The 15,194-nt window shown below is 40.5% G+C and overlaps 1 protein-coding gene across 13 annotated transcripts in view; it reads right to left on the bottom strand.

Moving 5' to 3' along the window:
• PPP2R2B (protein phosphatase 2 regulatory subunit Bbeta) overlaps positions 1-15,194 on the bottom strand; it is a 507,195-nt gene that overhangs the window by 248,333 nt on the left and 243,668 nt on the right. The gene's annotated exons all lie outside the window — the stretch shown is intronic.

Raw genomic sequence — 15,194 nt, forward strand, 5'->3', positions numbered from 1 at the left:
CTTTCAACCAGCAGCAGTGGCTCTAGCTGGGCCACCAGTAGAAAGCAAATTTTTTGGCTCTTTCCCAGTATTATTTATTTAGAAACTCTGGGAGGAGCCTAGCAATATGCAATTAACAGACACTTCAGGTGATTCTAATAAACATTCAAGTTGAAAACAGAAGGCAGAAGGCATATAAGGAGTTTTGAGGAGACTGGGGCGGTGTTAGGGGAGTAGCCTTCATGTACTTCAAGAGGGATAATGTACACTAGGATACAAAGGTTCACAGTGTAGGGCTAAAAGCAATGGGTTAAAAAAAAAGACTGCTCTGGTACACATAACTTTTAAGCAACTGGACGTATTCACCAACAGGAACAGGTTGGTGTCACTGGTTAGAAGAGCCTCCCTTCTCTCCAAGAGAATCTATGAATAAGACAATACAAGAAGAAGTTCTAAAATAAAGCTACAAGATTTTTAAAAAAAACAACAAAATTAAGCCTTAAAAAGAAGCTTCAGAATACCACTAATATAGAAAGAGAAATTTATAATTAACTTATTATCATTACTTTTTTAATATCTCAATGCTATTACCTTTAAAAACCATCCTATTGATGGTACATAGAGTAGATAATGGGTTTTCATTTCCCAGTGTTTTATTTCATGTTCAGAAAAGAGCAGCAGTTTGGCTTAGACTCTCACAGGGTTCCATATATTATTATATGAGATTATATTTATTATTTAAAAGAGATAAATCACCACCATCCAGATCTGGTACTGGATCAAAGATTAAGGTTAGAGTGTTATTTCCTCCACTGTTTTGTAATGAAAACAACCACCTTGTGACAGTAATGATTCTGTTTTAGGATATAGATGAATGAACTAATATTAATGTAAATACAACCTAACATTATTTAGCAGTTACTGCACACTATGCTCCTGGAATTATCCTGAGTACATCACATACACTGTCATATTTAATACTCACACCAACCTTGGGAAATTAAGCATTGTTATCTGTATTTTATAGAGGAGGCAACTGTGCTTAGGAAGGATAAACCACGTGCCCAAGGTCACAGAGCTGGCAAGTGATGGAGCCAGAATACAAACCTAGTGGTTTCCAGAGTCAGTGTTCTCCACTGGTTAAGTACAATTTTTAGTATAAGCCTAAACTCTAGGGATTTGGAAAGAGAAAGAATGTATGGTACAGTGCAAATAATACTTATGACCAGTTAGGGCTTCTAGAAATACTCAAGAGAGCCAAACAACCACTTACTCAATGTTTAATCTATGCCAGGTACTGAACTAACCACTGTACCATTTCACTAATCCTTTTAACAACCATAGAAGGTAGTTACTAGTACTATCCCAATTTTCCATATGGGCAATTATGGTTCAAGGACTTAAGTAATAAGCCCATCTTAATAAAGAATTCATTGTTCACATATTTAAATGGAAATGAAGCAAAAGAAGTACACATAAGCATGTAAAAAATCACTCTGTAAATGAAGCTTCACTACCCTTATGTTTCCAGGGATAAGAATGGTGTTAGTGATAATTCATCCATTCTTTCTTACCTATTTTCTCACTTGCTCTAAATGGCAGATATTCAAGAGTTATATATTTGGGTGTAGTATGCAGTATTGAAACAAAATTAAGTCTACTGCCTTCTCCACATCTTTAGACACACAAACTCCAGCTCTCTGGGGCTTCCAAGGAAGAGAGTGGCCTCAACACCCTTCCATTTGGAATAGTAACAATGAATGACCTTAGAAATGAGACATACCCAGGGTGCCTGAGTGGCTCAGTTTGTTAAGGGTCCAACTCTTGATTTCAGCTCAGGTCATGATCTCACAGTTCATGGGTTCTCCCCCCACATTGGGCTCTGCACTGACAGTGTGGAGCCTGCATGGGATTTTCTGTCTCCTTCTCTTTCTGCCTTTCCCCCATTCTCTCAAAATAAAAAAAAAAAACTTTTTTAAAAAAGGAAATGAGACAAACCCCACACCCAATGACATACCAAGTTGCTCCCCCAAAGAACCTTGCGCTAAGGATGTAGGTGGCCAACATCTTGAAGAGAGAATCAGCAACAATGAACACTTTTTCCCAAGAATGCAAAATTTCATCCAGTTGGGAGTTCAGTGGAAGTTGATTTAGTGTTGTAACATCATGGGAAAAGCTCTGTTTCAGGGATCAGAATCTCTGCACTTCCATTTTGTCTCCACCACACACCAGGTATGTGATCATGGGCAAGTTAATTCCACTAAATTTCAGTTTTTGTACTGAGGAAATGAGAAATAAACTCATTCTCCAATTTTTCTGTGCAGAGTGAACAAGAGCTGTGAAAATCCTTTTGTAGAAATACAAAGCCCCTTCACAGGTGTAAGATGGCATTACTATTTTATGCAACTCTTTCCTTGACTAAAATTTGGCCACTAACCTATCAGCCTGGCTAACCCAAGTTAGTTTACAGACTAAATTAAAAGACAAGAGGAAGAGGGACTATTTAAACATGATAGTCATCAGCTGTACCAAGGACATCTGTGGAACTGTTTGCTCAGTTGTTGTGATGGTTAAGAGGGATTCGTTTCCATTGGCCTTACTTCCCTATAAGCTTGGCAAATCTCCAGATCAGTGAAGGTCAGCATGAAATAGCCTGAGAAACCTTCCTGTGCAAGCAAAAAGGATCACCACCAAACCATTATGTCACTACACACAGGACAGAGACACTCTCAGCAGCTCAAAGGGTGGCTCAATGTATCTTGCCAAAGATGCCTTTGAGTTCCTATTCCAATTTCAAGGTGCTGACTTAATCTCTTTTGCATGTCTACATGAGAGAGTAGAATTTGGCCTCTATGTCTATTAGTTGAAACAGCAGTGAAAGGGGATAGTGTGAAGGACATTTTTAAGCAAGGAGAAAAAAAGGAGATTCCATCTGGAGTTACACGTGGAGACATGAATCAAAGATAGTATGCAACACTATTGACTATTTTTATACTCTTAGTGGGAGGATTCAACCTAGAGATGCAAAAGCAAAGAGGTGAAAAAGAAACAATTCCTTTGGTGCTTTTATGTTTATCTTGGACCCTGGTTTCCCCTCAAGGTATCAGAAAGATTAAAATGGCTTTGTGATGTGACACCATCATGCTCCGTTTCCTTTTACAGTTCTTTTCTTAAAATATTTTGTAGGTCAACACAAATGGGTAAAGCCAAAGCAAAGATTAGGAATGTATATTTTCCTTGGATCCATACTTGGGAAGGCATGTTCCTCCTTTCAAGTCACTAGTTGTGGGGCTGTGAAGCTGACTGATTGCCTAAACTCCGGCTCTAGAGCAATTTACTTTCAGGACACCAAAAACAGAGGTTATGGAGGTTGCTTAGACCATATCAATGGCTGGGAAGGAAACCGAGGCTTCTCAGACATAAAACATACCATACTTTCCAAAGCCAGCGTCATTTCATGGGTGGATGTTGGTATTTTCAGGCCTACATTTCTCTGACTAAACATACCTATAATCCATCACTAGCAGCCACACTGCAATATACTACACTTGACTAACTGCCGCCATATGCAGACCTCTCCAGTAGGGTCTGGTTGTCAGAAATCCACTGATTAAGCATTTAAAGACTGCCTTTGGAAAAACATGCCAGGAATTCCTTCAGGATAATTAAAACCAATTTCTGTGTCAATAAACACAGATTGCAAGATCTTTCATGTGCAGAGGGGCTGGCTCTGACCTGCAGGCTCTAGGACATTTTTTCTAAGATGGCTTTTCCATAATTGCAGCAGATTTTCACGGACTCATCCAGAGCCTTTCCTAGCCCCCTTATGAAACGATTGGCTGAGGTCAGAGAGATCATCTTACCTTTACTATTTCAACCTAGACACAGGACCACAAGACCACAGTGGCTCTGAACCTAAGGACCAATTCCATTGCCAAAGGTCTTTCACACAGACCTATAGGTAAGAGAACTTGAATGGAATTCTTATTACAGAATTTGACTGTTACTAGTCTTCACTTATCACTACTCTTCCAGGGTTCACAGTGATTTTCAACTGAAGAATTATTAATTTTACTTCAAAGTAAAAGGAAGAACTCAGGTGGGTATTTATTATACTGATACCCACAGTCTTGTTCTTTGCACCCAATAGATACTCTATGAATTGTTTTTCACCATAATGACAGCTTTATTGTTTCTATTGTGTAAACAATGTTTATACATATTGAAACTGTCATACATTAGAAAATATAAATATTAAGAATTAAGATTTCATCAGCCTGAGATAACCATTATTAATAATCTACTAGCCATTCTTTCCGTGGAATTCTTTATGTAAACACACAGAAGTTTATGGAAAAGGAATCATATTATACATGCTCCTTTTATCATGGATGTGGCTACCTTCAATTTTGTAATAGTCCTATTTATGTATTTATGTATTTATTTTTTCTCTCCTCCCCTTATAACCCGATGTTAATAAACTTTTATATATTTTTTCACAGTTATATCATCATATACCAACTTGGATAGCATGAATGAGGTTTCATTTGCTCAATCAATACCTGAAGGGTTAAAGAGTAAAATAAAAAAACAAACACATAAACAAACAAATGAATGAAAGAATAGGCTATGCTCTTAATTAGCTGGTATAATTTCCAAGTGGCTGCAATATAGCACATCTTTAAATTCCAGTTGGGGGTAGGAGAATCTAGCTTGAACATGTCTGGATAGAGCTGTAAGTTTAAGCTCCTGAGTAAAGAATATGTACCTGGCTGCTGTCCTAAGTACAGAGACATTACCAATCTATTCTCCTACTCAAATCAAGTTCAAAACCACTTACTAAGTGCCTGTGTGCAAAGCACTGCACTGTCCTCTATAGAATAAACTAAGGAAGTAAAGGTGTGAGGAATGTCTTCCAGGAGTTTCTTTCTAGCTGGAGAGAAAATGTGCAGGCCTCCTTCTTTCTGGCGGGCTACCTGAACTTGGATTTTGGTGTCCACATTCATGAAATGGGGTAATACCTACCTATCACAGAACTGTTGTTATGATTTAAACACTCATGGAATTGAGAAAGAAATTCATAGGAAAATGAAGATTCAAAGCAGGCCATGTAGGTCCCAGTAAAAGGGAAATGGTGCATACAGAAGCAGGGAGCAGGGATGGCCTGGGGGCACTGAGGATGCAGCACAAGCCTGTATGGTTGGTTTGGACATCAGTTAGGAGGCGAGCTGGGAGATGAGGGGACAGGCAGGAAACAGTAAGGTTTACAGCACAGGAGAAAATGGTCAATGGCCCAATCTTCTTAAAGGGCCAAGCACAAGTAGGAAAATAGTGTTTTGCCTTTTCAGCACGTACCAATGTCTAGATCAAGGCCATCCAAATGAGTGATCCAAAAGCAACCTGCTTGTCAAATAACTGGAAAAAGAAAAAACCTAGCCCACATAACGGGCTTAAATCCAAGTTTCTAAGACTTATAGGAAAAATTCTGATCAGAAAATTTCCATCTCAAATTGTGCTGAGGAAGCTTAGGGACTGAGTAAGCATGTTGGCAGCAGAAGCACAGTATGATAATCAGACTGCTTTTGGGTTTTTTTTTCACCACAGTGCACAGAGTTCTTTAGGTCCTGGGGAGACCTCAGCAAGTCTTTGATCTCTGACCCTGAAAGGGGTCACAGAACCTATAGGGAAATACACCTCATTCACACATGGCACTGCACCAAAAATCTTCCCCCTACATCCTATCAAGTGACCAGAGAGCTCTGATTTTCAAAGCATAGTATGATAGTTTCATCCAGCTAATCCTACAGAACTGGGATGGGATTAGATATTGGTCACTGTAAGAGATGTCAGCCGGAAGCACTGAACTGTCCCAGTCTTTTCTGTTGGCTCAGGGTTTCAGGGCAGCTCTTCTCCATTTCCCTCCCGCCCCCGTCCTATTTCTTTTTCTTTTTCTTTTTTTTTTTTAATTAGTGCCAGTGATGAATTCCTGGAAGCATCCTCACATGGATCTGTGTTGCCCTAATCAATACTCACTCTCTCACCCCATCCCACCTGCCCTAGCTTCCCAGACAGAAGAGAAAGAAGAGGAGAGGTAGACTTTAACATTACAATCCCAAACTATTATTGAAACTTCATGTTTCTAGAAGATGCTTGAATACTTAGTCCTCTGAGGAAGCAACTGGATACCCTATTGACTATCACAAATCTTTATCCATTTAACTGACCATCCATCCACCCACCCAGCCATATATCCTTTAAACTTTGTAAAAATTTTAAATTAAAAAAAAAAAACGTTCCAAAGAACTTAATATTTCCAGTTCGCTACCCCAAGATACTTCACAGGGAGAAAAATGCCCAAATTCCAAACAAAATGGATTGAGACCTCAAATCAACTCCTACCTATAATCTCCAGTGACTGCTGAAATGCAGACAGCCCATATATTTTGACAAGGGACTAAAATCACTCACTAAAAATCAAATCCCACTGGTAGTTTCTAAGATTTATACTTTTCAATTCCATCAAATCATGCACCGAACTTTTGGAGGAAAACTAGAGATGTCTGCAAGTCTTAAGCCAATGATAAAGTTTAGTTTCTTCATATTTATCTGAGTTCAAGTTGCACTCAACCACACACGGTGTTAACAGGGAAAAAAGGTAGCACAGCTTTCAGAAATGACAAATTTGAACCCCAGGAGAGGCCAGCTCATTAAACAACCATGCTAGTTGTCATAGTAGGTCACTCTTTCTTTGAAGTCACCTACTTATCAGTTTGAGGAAAATTAACATTTCTGGGTCACCAGGTTCCATATACTTACCTACAACTGATGCCCTGGAACCATGAATGTCATTTTAGTTAATATAGGTGGGCAACTAAATCCCAGGGAACGAGCTACTCACCCATGTATTTAATGGCAGTGGCTGAGAATTGAGATTGCCTCCCTTCTCAGAATGGGTAAAAGTACTTGGGCTTTGGGGAAGGACAAGGGCAAAGGAGAAAATTAAAGTTCAATGGTTCTATCTTTATCAATTTTTTTCTAATCTTCACCTGCACAAATTCCCTTTGGAAAACTGTGACAATGTGAGGCAGAGGCAAAATATAGACCAAAACATGGTGCGAGGGGCCACAGCAACTGCAAAGGTCTTCCTTGGTCAAGTTTTATAGAAAGCATTTTATTAATACTATCTAGAAACCTAATTGTTCCTATCAAGAAACTTATTTATGTGTACCATTTAACCCAGCAATCTGGACTCTAGAAACTTGTCCTAAGAAAATAACTAGGGATGATTTCGATTCATGCAATTATTTATCACACAATTATTACAGCAAAATATTGGAAATAATCTACACTTCAAGTATTAGGTGAATGGCAGAATTCTGTTTCAACTATACGATGTTATGGAAGAATGCTCACAGTATTATTTGGAACCAAAACAAAACAACAGATAGGATACCATTTTACATATAATTCCAGTATTAATCCATCCCTTTCTCTTTTCTCTGACACACACACACACACACACACACACACACACACACACACACACATACAGAGCCTGGAAGAGAATACACTGAAAATATTTGTAATGATTATGTTTGGAGCTAGAGGTAAATTCGGTTTTCTTTATTACACTTTTCTTTATAGTTCATGTTTTCATCAGTGAGCATATATTTTGTTCCCACAGCCTTTTTACTTTTTCTACATAGTATTTAATAGATTTATATTCATATTCTTATATTTGTGTTTATTTCATGGATATCTCCCCAACAGAATGTAAGTTCTATGAGGGTAGGGTCTTTGTTTTTTTATTGTTTTCCTATTTTTAGCATGGTACCTAGTATATAATATTTTTATTTTTTAATGTTTATTTTTGAAAGAGGGACAGAACATGAGTGGGGGAAGGGCAGATAGAGGGAGACACAGAATCTGAAGCAGGCTCCAGGCTCTGAGCTGTCAGCACAGAGCCAGAAGTGGGGACTGAACTCAAGAACCGTGAGGTCATGACCTGAGCTTAAGTCAGATGCTTAACTGACCAGCCACCCAGGTGCATCAATAATAAATATTTTTTTTTAAATGACTACGGCATGAACTCTGTGGGACACCACTAAAAGAGTTGTGGTTATGTGCAGGGATCCTAATGGGCTATTAAACAGTCTGTTATGTGTCTAGCCTCTAGCTCATGTCCTCAGACAACATGCCATTTTCCTCACGTACTTTTGCCTAATGTCATGCAAGACCTCCTTCTCCATGAGGACAGCCTTTGCCATTCCTCATCACCTGTCAGAATCCCACCAAGTCCCCGCTTTGACCATAAGCCATTCCTATTCAGGAAAGCTTCTGTCTAGCACTTACTGCCACCAATGACTTGGAAGACCAACGTTTTTTTAATTTCTCATGGGTTCCAAATTTTGTCTTTAGAATGGGCGGTCAGCAAACTACCAGGCATGGGCTACCACCTGAATTTGTAAATCAAGTTTTGCTACAATAAAGCCATGTCCATGAGCAGCAATGGCAGAGCTGAGTAGCTGGGACATAGACTGTATGGTTGGCAAAACCTAAAATGTTTATTAACTGGCTCTTTATAGGAAAGTTTATCAACTCCTGTTCTAGAATACCTATATACTTGTGCAAAGTGGAGATGATACCAAATTACTATCCTATTAGATGTTTATTCTAACCTAAAGCATATGTCTGAGAGTTTTATAAAAATAGGTTATTGTAATATCTCTATATTTGTTCTTAAGAACGTACATTTTTGTGTCAGACACACCATCATTTTAAATCCTGAGTTTGCCGACTGACCCTGGGGAGATCACACAAATATTCTAAGCCCCAGTTTCACTGTCAGTGGAATAGGAGCCTATCCCTGTAATTCCTTAGTAATCATCTAAGGAGTGATATTTGCCAGGCTCTGCACTGGGAAATGGGGATTGGGAAATGGTGAAAAGGACCTAAAGTCTCACTCAATTAAGCTTTAATTGTACATACTTCTGAGGTTTTCTCTGAAGATTAAATGATCCAGACACACACACATATGCACGTATCTGTATCATACATATATATACACATCAATATAGTGCACAATATATACATACATGCATAATATGTAGTACATCATGTAGAACATACATAGCATACTTAACTCAATTCTTGGTATACCGGAAGCACTCAGTCCATGGTGGCTCTTCCTCCTCACCATAATTAAAACAGAGACCCTTTTAACAGACTGGATGAAAAAGGCCTTCAGCTGACTCTGTAAAACGGGCCTCTATGCTCTATACTCAAATGCACTACACACACAGCTCACTTAGCAGGCTAATCCCTGGGACACAGGCACACTCCTGCTTCCTCTGGCTGAGATACATGTTTACTCCAAGTCAGTTCTGTTTGTTCCCATATCTCTTGATGTCAGTTACAGTTGTTATTTAATCAAATATCATGGAAGGTGATGGAAGGAACGGTGTGGAAAGGAAGAAAAGGATTATTTCGTATGAAAACTAAGTCGGATGCTTTCAAAAAGTGACAGAATTGTCAAATTAAATATGGTAGAGAGAAGAGATGAGGGACAATCATAAAAATCTAGAAGGATCTGTGCTAAGATTGCTTCTCAGGTGTATACCGTCATTCAGCCTCAAGGAAACCAAACTCAGACAGGGACTTTGCAATTTTGGGTGTGGTTTAAGAAAAATATAAGCCCCAGTCAGCAGACTCATATTCAAAGATGAAGTCTTGATTCTTCAATAGACTCTTTATCAAAATTAGGCAATGCAATTTAAAATAGCACTAAAAAATTTTTTTTCTGCCTTAGTTCTTCCAATTGATCATCAACCATTGGTCCCAAGTACATGGAGTAAGAGAGGGATTCTTTTGTATTTAATTCTCGCATACAAATAATAGCATGCTAGCAAGGGGCATGTTGCTTCAACCACTGCCATATTTTGTAAGTAAAAGAAATAATCAGAGACAGAGTGACCCGTCCAAGGCCACAGAATCAGTACTGCTGGAGGTGATTCCAGAGCCACGTGGGGTCTGATTCTACCCCCTCAGCCACCTGGTATAACTGAGAGGCAAACGCAGCACAGACGCCGAAGCTTTGAGAAGGACAGAGTATCCGCTGCCAAATAGATGGAACGAAGCTTGACAACAAGAACTTTTATTTCACCATATTCACCAGCACAACCAGCCATAGCAGCTGGTGATAAATACAGAAAGTCAACTTTGTTTGACATGATGACTTTCCTTCCCTATGACAGTCAAAGAGATTGGAGCCTTCCTGATTTCTGAAAGAGCAGGTTCACATGGGATTCCTAACCCCCTCCGTGGGGTGTACAACAGCAGGGGAGCCATTTTATTGTGCCTGTCAGATCACGTCACCGAGAGCCCAGCCTCACCAATTGGCACTCGCTCTTCTCTGTCAGTGCAGCAAGATGAGCAGTGCCCTGCTCACCAGATGGTTATTTGTTCCACCAGCCACCTTTGCTGCATCCCTGATTCACTCCAGCCCAGGACAGTCTCCAGCATTCATGCTGCAAGGCAGCTCCTGCCAACAACGTTGCCAAATGGCTCCTCTCAAAGTCATGGGCTGCCCAGACAGACTGGCTCTTCCATCTGCAGCAGCTTTTGGCAAAGACATGCTTCCCTTTCTGGCTCCACCTCTTGGCTGCACCAGAGACTTCTTGCCAGAAGGATGATCTGACCCATCAGTTCCTACAGCCAAGCCTGGAGTTCCGGGGCCATTTAAAACCTAAGCCTGTGTCCCCCACACTGTTGAGCACAATGTCTCAACAGACTCAAGAGATCTAAATGACACCGTGGGTCAATACAAAGTGCATCACAGAAACTTAGAGCCACAAAAATCTATGGGGAGCATGCCACCCCTCCCCCATTTTCAGCCTCACTTCAGGAGATTAGGAAATGGAAGCCCACAGAGTATAAGTAACTAATTATGACAACAGGACTGGGAATAACACCCAGGTCTTCTGATGTGCATTCTACATCACTGCATACGATGCTTCTAATGTTCCCTCTGTTTATTTTCAAAATCTTGATAATAATTGGACCCTGTGTATTGGTACTGATTCAAAATAGTATTTCTTTAGAAGAATGAATGACCTTTCCCTGTGTCAACATCATAACTTCTGTTTTAAACAGGTGTGTCCAGGGGTGCCTGGGTGGCTCAATTGGTTGAGTGTCCGACTCTTGATATTGGCTCAGGTCAAGATCTTGTAGTCGTGATATCAAGCCCTGCCTTGGGCTCCACACTGAGCATGGAGCTGCTTGGGATTCTCTCTCTCCCTCTCTCTCCTTGGCTCACACTCTCTCAAAAGAAATCAATAACCATTAAAAAATTATAAACAGGTGTATCCATACGCCACAATGATGGACCCAGAAGTGACTTCTGTTCTGCCACTTACTAGAGGGTGACCTTGGACAAGCAATAATCTCATTCTGCTTCAACTTTTTACTTAAAGGGGTCTAAGGACAGTACCAACTTATAGACTTCTGAGTACTAAACAAGAAAAATACTATAAAACTTCAAGTTTGTTCCTGGCACATAGCAAGCCATCCACAACTGCCACCAATCAACCTTATTCTTTATTAACACTCAAATTCAAAATCGTTATAGAATATACAGTGCTGTGCACATGTAAGTAGATAGGACAGCTATTCCCATTTTCTACATTAGGAAATTCAAGCTCACAAGGTTACATGGCTTACCCAAGGTTTACTAGAGAAGAAGTGAAGGGCCAGAGATTCCTTCTTTGCTTATTCTTTGCTGAGGAATAGGAACCAACATTTTGGCTTTCAAGATGGTAAAGTCATTATATGCTAACTAATTTGGATGGAAATTTAAAAAAATAAAATTTTAAAAAAAGATGGTAAAGTCAGGAAGATTAAAAGAGAACCTTTGAACACAAACAGTATATAGACAGATCGAGAGTCACCACAGCATAGTATGTAATATAAAGAGTAAAAATAACTTTCCATCCTTCCACAAGGGAACTACTAAATCAACTATGATACAGTCATACCACAGGGCACTATGTAGCCATTAAAAAGAACAAGGCCAGTGTAGCTGTCCTGACATGGAAAGATCTTTCAGATAGATCTCTGAGTGGGAGAATAAACAAAGTGTAAACAGAACAAGCAGTATGCATTCAGTTATGCAAACAACCCCTCTCCCAGTGTACATGTGCATATGTATATTTAAATATATGAAAATACATACAAAGGGGGCCATTCTTGACTATTCACAGTGCTAACTCTGGGCAGGGAAGTGGAATGAGTGTGGGGATAGAGGGTGATTCATGCTGTGCTTTGTCTACTGCCTTTTTAAAAAAATATATTTGTTTTAAGTTTAAACTTTTTTAATGTTTATTTATTTTTGAGAGTGAGAGCGAGAGCAAGAGAGAGAGCACATGAGCAGGGGAGGGGTGGAGAGAGAGAGGAAGACACAGAATCCGAAGCAGGCTCCAGGCTCTGAGCTGTCGGCACAGAGCCTGACACTGGGCTTGAACTCACAGACCGCCAGATTGTGACCTGAGCCGAAACCAAGAGTCAGACACTGAACCGACTGAGACACCCCGGCACCCCTTAAAGATTTAAAAAAAATTTTTTAGGTAATCTCTACACTCAACATGGGGCTCAAACCTACAGCTCCCCAAGATCAAGAGTCACATGTTCTACTCACTAAGCCAGCCAGGTGCCCCTGCTTTGTCTACTTCCGTAATGCTGGAATCCTTTCAAATAAGAAGGCACGTATGTATTATTTGCCTGATTAATATAAAGACACAGAAGAGAATGTCAATGACAAGAACACCAGTGTTATGAACCATCCGACCTCCTAACGTGGGTGTCTCTGGCCCCAGCTTGACTTCCACAAACTTAAAGGAGCAATGTTACTCTCCTCAAATTTCTTATATAGCTCTCCTCTTCGGCACAACACCTCCTGTTAATATTTTGTACTTAAGGATCCAAGTTTTGTCTTTCAGACCACCTACGAGTGCTCAGCATCTTGCTGCCGACGTGGTCTCCACGAGAACTGTTTAGAGCTTGTCCACTCTCCACATCTTTATGTGTCTGCTGAGGGTCCCAGAGATGAGCCCCTACATTAAGTGGAGGAGGTGGCCTGCCATTCTGTGATGACTTCAGGCCCATTACTGAATGGATTCACAGCAGTGCAATCAGAAATGCATATGCAGGAGGCGGCTGCCAGTCCCCCAGCATCAAGCTTAGCACAGGTAAGGTATTCTTTGGCACGTGCCTTCTAGAAGACTCTCCTTTCTGGGCTTAAAATCCTGCCCTCTGAGGTTCCTCTGGACCCTTAGATACCATGCATTGCTCTGCCCCTTGCCCACAGAGGCCTCTTCATTTCTCTACATTTGCTGTAAGCAATCAGGTCTCTTTCTTCTGAAGCAAAGAACTGAGAGTCTGACTCCCCCTCTGCACACCTATCCTTTTCTGTTACCATGACCCCTTGTCCAACATGAATACGGATTAGTTTTCTGTGGATTTCACACATGGAGATCCTACCATCATCATTCCCCACTCTTTCCACAGTGAACTTGCAACAGAAGAATTCAAGGGCTCCTGGATTATTCCAGACAAAATTCCTAGAGGTCTCGTAAAAACAATTTGCTTCTGATGCAATAGTTGTGTCAGATTTGGTCTTTTCTATTTTTTTTTAATTTTTTGAAAGTTTTACTTTTATTTTTGAGAGAGAGAAAGAGAAAGAGACAGAGAGAAACAGAGTGCAAGAGGGAGAAGGAGACATAGAATCCAAAGCAAGCTCCAGGCTCTGAGCTGTCAGTACAGAGTCTGATGCAGGGCTCGAACCCATGAACCACGAGATCATGACCTGAGCTGAGTAGGATGCTCAACCAACTGAGCCATCCAAGCACTCCAGATCTGGTCTGTTCTGATTTCCAGCCCAATTCTAGAGTTCTACTGGAAAGGCAAAAGAAGGCAAATTGGTGGTAAAGATAACAAGTTTGGTGAAAGCAATCTGACTAATGGAGGATGAGGCAAATAGCATAGGTGAGCCTGTCTGGCCAAAAACAAGGCCTCAGACACCTCCACATTTATATGCAAAGGACAACTGCCATCAACAGCTGCCTCTATCCATTCCTTTTGCTGCCTTAGCCAACTATAGGAATTGCCACCAGTTCTGGAGAATGGGTGTCCAGAAGGCCCAGTGGAGCTATCCCAGCACAACCTGGGAACTGCATTATTAACATCCTACACTAGGGGTGAGGGACATGGAGAAGGGTATTAAAACCCAGCTAATTCTCACAATTTGCGCAGTTCCATAAATATTTTCCTTCTTTCCTTACAGAGTAGAATACAACTAGAAGAGATGATCGGCTAAGGACTCTGACACAAGGTAGAGGAGTTCAACTTCCTCCCTGTGGGATAATGGAGAAGACCCAGATATGTGCACTGCCCTCCTAGAAAAAGATGAGACAAGTCAATCTAGTGGCACTGAACATGTACCATGGGGATATATGTCAAAGACAGAGTATAACCTTCATTTCCCTTCCTAAAATCCTGACCACAGGCAGCAGGGGTGGGCCAAGAGTACATGCCTCAAGTCCAGGAAATCATGGCGGCCAATCTGCTTCTACCACTTACAAGTATGTGACCTTACACAAGTTTCTGGGGTTCTCCAAAGCTCAAAATCCCTTATTCTGAAAAATGAGGCTAATGCAACCCTTCTCTTATGGCTGTTCAAAGAGATTAAATGAGTTAACACATGAGAAAACACCTAGGAAAATGCCTGGAATGGACAGCACGTGAGAAACCTCAGTTCTCTCCCCTCAGCTAAGTGCTGAGATTAGACTCTTAGTTTCTTCGTAAACGCAAATGCCAGAGTCTAGGAATGTCAGTCTACAGCTGTGCTCTTTTCATTCAGCCTTACCAATATTTTGACAGGACTAGCCTAATATTATTCACCCCAGGTTCATTGGCATGTTTCTGACCAGCCCTCATAAAGGGCTTGAGATTGCCCCTGGGGACCTGGATGCTAATAATGAATACTTGCTAGTGATTTTCAATGCACTCTGGTTATTATATTTGGTAGCAGAACATTTCCCATCCCCAGAAAGGTCATTTACAATAGTATAAGGGAGCTTCTTTCCACGTTCCATTTCAGATTTTTCCGAGAATGGCAGAGAACTCAAACATTCATCCATATGCATTGGAAATACTGTTCTGAT

Source organism: Acinonyx jubatus, chromosome A1 (assembly GCF_027475565.1).
Source record: "Acinonyx jubatus isolate Ajub_Pintada_27869175 chromosome A1, VMU_Ajub_asm_v1.0, whole genome shotgun sequence".
NCBI lineage: Eukaryota > Metazoa > Chordata > Mammalia > Carnivora > Felidae > Acinonyx > Acinonyx jubatus.